The sequence below is a fragment of the Montipora capricornis genome, chromosome 5 (genome assembly GCF_036669925.1).
Source record: "Montipora capricornis isolate CH-2021 chromosome 5, ASM3666992v2, whole genome shotgun sequence".
Taxonomy (NCBI): domain Eukaryota; kingdom Metazoa; phylum Cnidaria; class Anthozoa; order Scleractinia; family Acroporidae; genus Montipora; species Montipora capricornis.
This window is the reverse complement of record NC_090887.1, coordinates 24,988,284-24,995,783: the sequence shown is the minus strand read 5'-3', so window position 1 is coordinate 24,995,783 and position 7,500 is coordinate 24,988,284. Positions and strand designations below refer to the sequence as shown.

Below are 7,500 nucleotides of genomic sequence, written 5' to 3'. Positions count from 1 at the left end.
TCGGTGCAATTTTTCGTCCCAATCAAATATTTATTTGTCCCCTTGCCTGGTTAGGCCGCCCCGGATGAAATTGCTGCAGTTCAGGGGAGATTGCTGCTGTTAAAAACCACCTTGTTTAAAACACCGTCCACAATGCCCTCTAGACTTTGAAGCATTTCCCGTTCCGCGGGCTTTTTTGATGAGCACACTCATCGCAGCGCCGGTTGACAACAGGAAAAATGACGCCCAGGCCTCCTGCTACAATTTTATCCTCTAGCAGACCAGGTCAATCTCATCAAATGTGTCGTTTCAGCCAGTCCTCATTAAACTGCCAGGCGATAAGGAGGAGATTGCTATTGCCAAGGAGATTGAAAAGACTAGCGTTTGCCGCTTGTGGGCAATCCGAGGTTGCCGCATACTAGCCCCAGGATACCTATTGTATGTTATGAGTGTGACCTCCAAGGTCACATCGCCAAAAATTGCCGGGTCAGTAAGGCCCTAACAACTTTAACTGCTCTACAGGTGCACTGTTCTCCTAATTGTATATTGGCATTTGTTTACAGCCTGTTTTTGTATTTTTATTTTCTTCCCTTGGTTATTTTGTTCCTTCTCCATTTCCGAGTCTTGTCCAGGGCCCAGTTGTTCAAAAGCCGATTAACGGTAATCCCAGATTAAAAAATAACGAAGGAGTTTATTTCTCTACTCCCAAATGCTGTTCAATGCTGATATTCGGCAAAACTTTACATTAGAAGAAGTCAATCTTGAAAAACAAAAATCAACAAAAGAAACTTTCACCAAAAAGTTGAGAGCATGAAGCAAAAATTTACGCTAATCCTGGATTAAGTTAATCGGCTTTCGAACAACCGGGCCCAGGGGTATAATCTAAACAAAACCCTTTTCCAGTCTTTGGACGGATTCCTGGCTCGACTTGGTTGTGGGGTTTTATTTGCCTCCCGTTGCGTTCTCCTTGTTTTCGTTTTTCTTCTCTCTTTTAGAAACGGGTTCCGCCCTTTGATTTCGACTGGCTTATCTATTCAGCTGTTTCTCGTCAGTCCAAAACTTCTCGGTGTAATTGGGAGGGACAGCTTTGCCGTGGCTTGGTTTCTCTCCCCCATCCCCTCCCCTTCAGCGACGTCTACCATTCCCACATTTATACCTCCACTCTATCTTATGCAAAATTTTTCCTCCCATATGTTGTCAGCATAAGCTATAGAGTGTCTTTTGGATGAGTGTGAATTTGTCACTATCCAAGACAATGTAATGTCTTTGCATAATGCTTGGCAGAAGGTACTGCATCCCAGTCCACAGGTCTGCCAGTAAAATGCCAACCATACACTTAGGGTATCCATTTCTTGATGAGATGTAGTCCATGCCAGTGACACCATGGGGCAATGTAAAAATTGTGCAATAACCTCAAGCTATGTAGTAAAATCCCTACTTTCATTTGCCTATTCTTTTTCCAAAAATCTAACACCAGTTTAAAAGAAGGCCTACCTTGAGGCTGACGAAGGGGGTGGTATACACGAATATCCATGTTGGACCACACAACAGATAGCAACTTGCGTTTATCACCTCCAGTGAATTTGTTTATCTGTCTCACTCCTTTCCCAAACCTGTTCCAGTCTGTGTAGTACAGATGGTTCTCAAATACTCCCAGGCCAAAAGGGTGATGTGGTATAATTAGGGCAATGCGTCGACGATCACTGCCATCATATTTGCTGGATTCTATCTTCTTAAACCTTGAAAAAATAAAAAATAAAAAGGTTTAGAACTCTGTTGAGTACAGTATGTATTTTGTTGATTCTACTAACAAAGTTTTGCCCTTTATAGGATTCAGACCGTTATGGGACTTCCAAGGACACAATTTCCACTGTCGAAAATCTACATTAACCCATTGACCCCTGAGAGTGACACTTGATAGATTTTACTCTGTCTAACGCCAGACAATTTTACTTGTTAATGAGGGGGGGGGGGGGGGGGGGGTGCACGTCCTAGGGCGTTGGAGGCGTGAATGAGTCAACAATATTTAAGGCTTCATTTTCCCCATTTACATTTGTGCAGTACTTTTCTGTGGGTAAAATAGAGTGAGCAAGAAGTTTTATGGAATTCCCATCACTAACGTAATTTTTTCACTGACATTTATGTGACACTTAAGATTAACAATTTTCAAGGTTTGCCCTAGCTTATCAAGGCTAGTAGGAGCCATGTATTGAGAACAATAGAATACCAGGCATTTGCTTGTTAATACAAGACATCAAATTCCATGACTCTAACACCCCCCAAAAAATCATGAAGTTAATATTATTCATTAACCAAAAATAAAACAAATTTATTCAAAATTCCTTCACTTCAACTTCAATATTTGTAAAAGTATGAATGTACCAGTACCAAGAAAATAACTTAATTTTCAAGGAGTTTTTTACAGGACCCCAGATGTTTTCCAGGAGTAACACAAACCACGTGAAATAGAATACACACACACACACACACACACACACAAAAAAAAAAAAAATCCTTCCTAAATAAAATACCTAGCATCAGCCCAGTAAATTCGCTGCAAGGTGTAATCAATAGTTAATCCATTTGGCCAACCCAATTGTCCAGAGACAATAATACTTCTTGTTTCCGGACTTCCATCCATTCCTGCTCTTTCAATTCGTGGGTTGTGTTTGCCCCAGTCCGTCCAAAACAGGTACCTAATGAAGAGTGCAGTTTAGTTGTTTGAATAGTTATTACATTTAAACTGTGAACTATCTATCTATCTGAACACCTGCATGCTTAGTCTCGAAGGAAAGATAAAATTTATCTTTCCTTCGAGGATATACAGGTTATGCATGGTCAGAATATGGTAATTGCACCTTGAAAAACAACTGTGTTATTCACCACACAAGAGGTCATATTAGGAAAAATACCATGTGAACAAGGTCTGGAGTAATTGGCCTGAGACCACAGGCCAACGGCCATAGTGGAGACCAAGAGCACAGTTTTTTTCCCTACAACACTAGTTCATTTTAATTGGTACTTGTTCAAAACAATTGGGTATACATGTACACTTGCACAGACTGACCATGCAAGGAAGTCAAATAACTGTGAATGCCAGTAAATGTCACATCCTCGCTGTTGGGTTATTTACACTTACATGTATGTAGATATACAAGAAGGAAATTTACAGGTATTGAAATGAAATAGAGAAAAAAAAGGGGCGTATTGGCCTCCTGAAATAGGTAAATAGGGATCGTAGTTATTAAAACAAGGAATGACCTACAATGACCAACAACTAGAGCTATACAATGATATAAAATGAGCTACAATGAGCTAAAATGACCTACAATGAGGTACATTATAAGCTAAAATAAAAGATAACTTGAAGCTCTGAGGGCACTCTAGCATGTTTGCAGTACAAAGCGAAGATTAAAAATATTCACTCTGCTTTTTGAACCAATCAAAACCTCATTTGCTGAGCAAGTTGAAAATTTTCATTGCGCACTCTGAACCAAACAAAACATTGCAGGAAGAATAAGTTATTTATAATCTAGCTCTATTTAAGCAAAGCCTTGATATTTGTACATTTTCAATTTAGCTTTGAAACAAAGGAGAAGCATCCAAGGGTCTTTTGGCAATTAATTTATTTCTGCCCGCAAGGTCATGGGCGTATAATGCTGTTGTTATTTGGGCTGTCATGCAATGGACTAAAAGCGTTGTGTGACAACACACAATGGATGTTTCCCGCTCATCAAACTCTTCACAATTAAGCAGGTCATTGTGGCTCACTGTAGATAGAGCTCTCATTGTATCTCATTGCAGCTCCTTGTCGGTCACTGTAGGGTGATGACTGTAGATCATTTCTTGTTTATAGTAACTATGGGATTAAAGAACTAGCAAGGACTTTGCAAATTAAAAGTCAAGAATATGGGTTCTGGACTGCTAAGAAAAAAATTGGAAACCTTATTTTTACATATTAATGCACATTTGTATTAGTTTTCTTTCAGACCACTTCAGTTCATCCAAAATGATGCATTAGAGATGTTGGCAATTTTCAGACCACTTTAATTAAGACATCTCTTCACACAGGTGCTAATCTGAAAGATGTAAATGATCAAGACAAAAGTCCCTGAAAAGCGATCTTTTGCTGATTATGTGCCAATTAATAAGTGACAAAATAAAAACATCAATCCAAGAAAACCACCCATGCACTCATCAGGTGTTTTTGGAAATTAAAACCTCGATCTTCCTGAACATGTAATGGTGAGCAACACGAGATCCTGCCATCTAATCAATTTTTTGTCTGACTGAACAACAGATTTTAGTCATTTGCCAAAAAAAAAAAAAAGCAATTAATGGACGAACATCTTGTCAGCTAGCAAGAATCATACGAGAACAAGAGCCTGAATCAAAAGCAATTATTTGAAATGAACTACACAAAAATAAGTACAAACCCATGAAAAGGATCCACAACAATGGCCTTGGCTCGTGCATGTTAGAATCAAAAAGAGTAAATCGGTTGGAGCCATTGAATTCTGCAACCTCTATCTCGTTGTAGACTCCATCAGTCCAATATATTTTCTTAGCAACCCAGTCAACAGCAAGACCTTCAGGAGTATGGACATCAGAGACAATAACCTCACACAGAGCTGAAAGACAACACACAAGACATGCAAAAAGAAGTATTAACATATCTCTTATATTTACATTGCTGCGCCTTTTTTAATAATTTCTGCAGCATCTCACTTTCAAGCACTAAACGCCAGACTGCATTTTGGCTTCCAATCAAATTTCTGCACAAGGCCAGGAAGAGAATTGGGAGTTTTTGTTCAGTTCACAGCTTGAATACAGTTATTAGAGGTTCTTCAGTTAAAAGATCTGTACAAATTCCACAGCTCTCCAAAGATGTTGATTGGTAGGTTATGTCACACAATATTGATTTTGGCATCGGTGGTTTCATGTCAACTCTTGGCTTGGTGTTGGAAATTTGATTGATGGAAGCCAAAATGCAGTTTGACTGTTAGTGCTTTAATTAAAGATGAGATTCCACAGAATTATCAAAATTGCACTAAGGAGGTATGTATGTCACCCCAAGAACCAACAAACCAAAATTGAGACGCCAGACGATTTTACTCATCAACTAGGGCTGTCCTACGGCGTTTAAGGTGTCAATAATTATTAATGGCTTAAGCAAAAACTAATAATACTGAAAAGGATATTTTAATAGCAACAACTGCAAAATCGGCGGTTGTGTCCCCTTAGCTTTCTCACCATCATAAAAATAATTATTAATATGTGGATTGGTTCAATTCTGTAGGAAATTCCCTCTGTGACAGGGAGCACTTACATAATTCAGAAAATGACCCCAAGAGCTTATACATTGAGGTAAACAAAACCTTGCTCTAATGGGCATTATGATCACAGAGTTCAAACTCTGGAGGTGAGCAATGTGGTTCCCACAGTGCACATTATTCAAACTTATAATATAGAATCATAACAATAAGAGAAATGTGTGCCATTACTTGCACTGCTTCCGTGCCTAGGAATCTGTGCACGACAAATCCTCCTCTCTCGTACATCTGTCCAGTACATATAGTTTTCACGATAGTCGTAGTCCAGGGCCACAATGCCTTTCTGATTCTTGACAATATCAGTGTAATCATTAATGGTGGAACTATAACTGATGCCAAGTTTGCGAATTGTGTGCTGGGTTGAAAACACCAGAAATGGGGTAGTCTCTGCAAAAAATTACATTTAAAAAGTAGAGTAAATAAAAAATAAAAAAAAAATGGGGAAAACAAAAAAAATTACTTGCAATCTAATTTCCTGGTAAGGTTTTAAGAATAATCCCCGGTTCTGACCATATATGGGTTGAGTAAAACATGAAAAATAAACATTTTCTGATTGTCTTCATAGTTCTATTTTATAGCATAGTTGATAGTACTATAGACCGAATGCATAAATGGCAGCTAAAAAAATATTCTTTTGTTTGTGCTAATTAGCCTCACTAGCCTCGTTTTCATGGACAAAATACAAAAGACAGGTTGCTTGAGAGCAAGGCTAGTGAGTCTCATTAGCACATCAACAAAAGAATACATTTTTGGCCGCCACCTATACATTCGGTCAATAATGTGTTTATTTCTTCGGCTTTCAGGTCATCAAATAAATCAAATAAGTTGACAATTTATGCAAATGACTGAGGTCTCAGTTAATAAACCAGAATCTGCAAAAGAAAATGTAAATCACTAAACACTCAATTTACATAACTTAATGGGTTATATTCCCAATTAAGTACATGTACCGTATTTACCCGTGTATAAGTCGCTCCCCCACTTTTGATGGCAAAAAAAGCAATTTCTTAATTTCTTTGTTAAATGTTCATGGGATACTAATCTTGTATAATTTCTTTGATTTCTGGAACTGTGGATACAAAAAAAATCAGGGCCTCAAGCGCTTAATACATGTAGTTTGTGCATGTGGTTCAACATCTGTTGTATATGCAGACATTTTGTCCTTGAGTTTCGAAAAAGTTCTCAGAAAATCGAACATGTAAACCTCAAACTAACCTGTTTCGTTGTTCAAGGATAAAGGTCCTTAGAGATAAGCACAACATCACAGGAAGCAGGAGTCAATCTTTGAAAATAACTTGCGAACGGATGCGAAAATGTTCAAGGTTTAATTGGTCCCTGACTTTTAATTTCAAATGACAAACAAACAAAACTCATAAACCAAACAATACAAAGTTTGCAAAAGCATTGAGTCAGCCAGGTTTGTATAAAGAATAAAAAACATTCATTACCAACCAGCATTTTCACGCAACACAAGTGACGATGCTTGCACGCAAACACGAGGTATGGTGCAAGGATACTAAGCCGTTAAACGATCCAGTTTTATTCGAAGAAATAGAAATGCCTTTTAGAGCTTTCCGCCTTTGGAAAACGAAAATTTCCAGTGTCTATTTCATATTTGTGCTTGTGAGTATCTTAACATTTAGAGTTGGACAACCTTTGTCATTTCAACTGACTGGAATTGCTTACATTCATTTTGAAGTCTTTTGTCATTCATTTTGAAGTCTTTTGTTGGCTTTTGTCCCCTGCATTCGTTATGCCCAAGAAACATTATTATGTTAATTTTGACTAAATTACTTAGCTGGAATTTGGCTCAAAGTCTTTGACCCGTGTACAAGTCGAGGGCGATTTTTAGCGCTTGTTTTGAGGCACATAAAGGGTCGACTTATACACGGGTAAAATACGGGTACTCTTAGGGAGAAAATAACAGGACAAAAAAATTGATAATGTCCCTTCCCACCAAAGTCTTTCCTGTAGAGCAGTTGTTTAAATACGGTTATACAACCTGACGTCCTTGAAAAAACAAGAAAAAAAACAGAATACGACTGTGGCAGCTAGCTAGCTAGCTAGCTATCATGATAAATTTGCACCAATTTTATTGAAGGAAGCTTACCTATTGCCCTGCACGGGTATTTGTCTGCATTCAAGTTATACCTTGTTCACAGGTACATTTGTAACTCCCTCTTGTATT

The 7,500-nt window shown here is 38.1% G+C and overlaps 1 pseudogene; it reads right to left on the bottom strand.

The window, feature by feature from the left end:
• Positions 1-7,500, bottom strand: part of LOC138048561 (low-density lipoprotein receptor-related protein 5-like) — a 14,336-nt pseudogene that overhangs the window by 6,562 nt on the left and 274 nt on the right.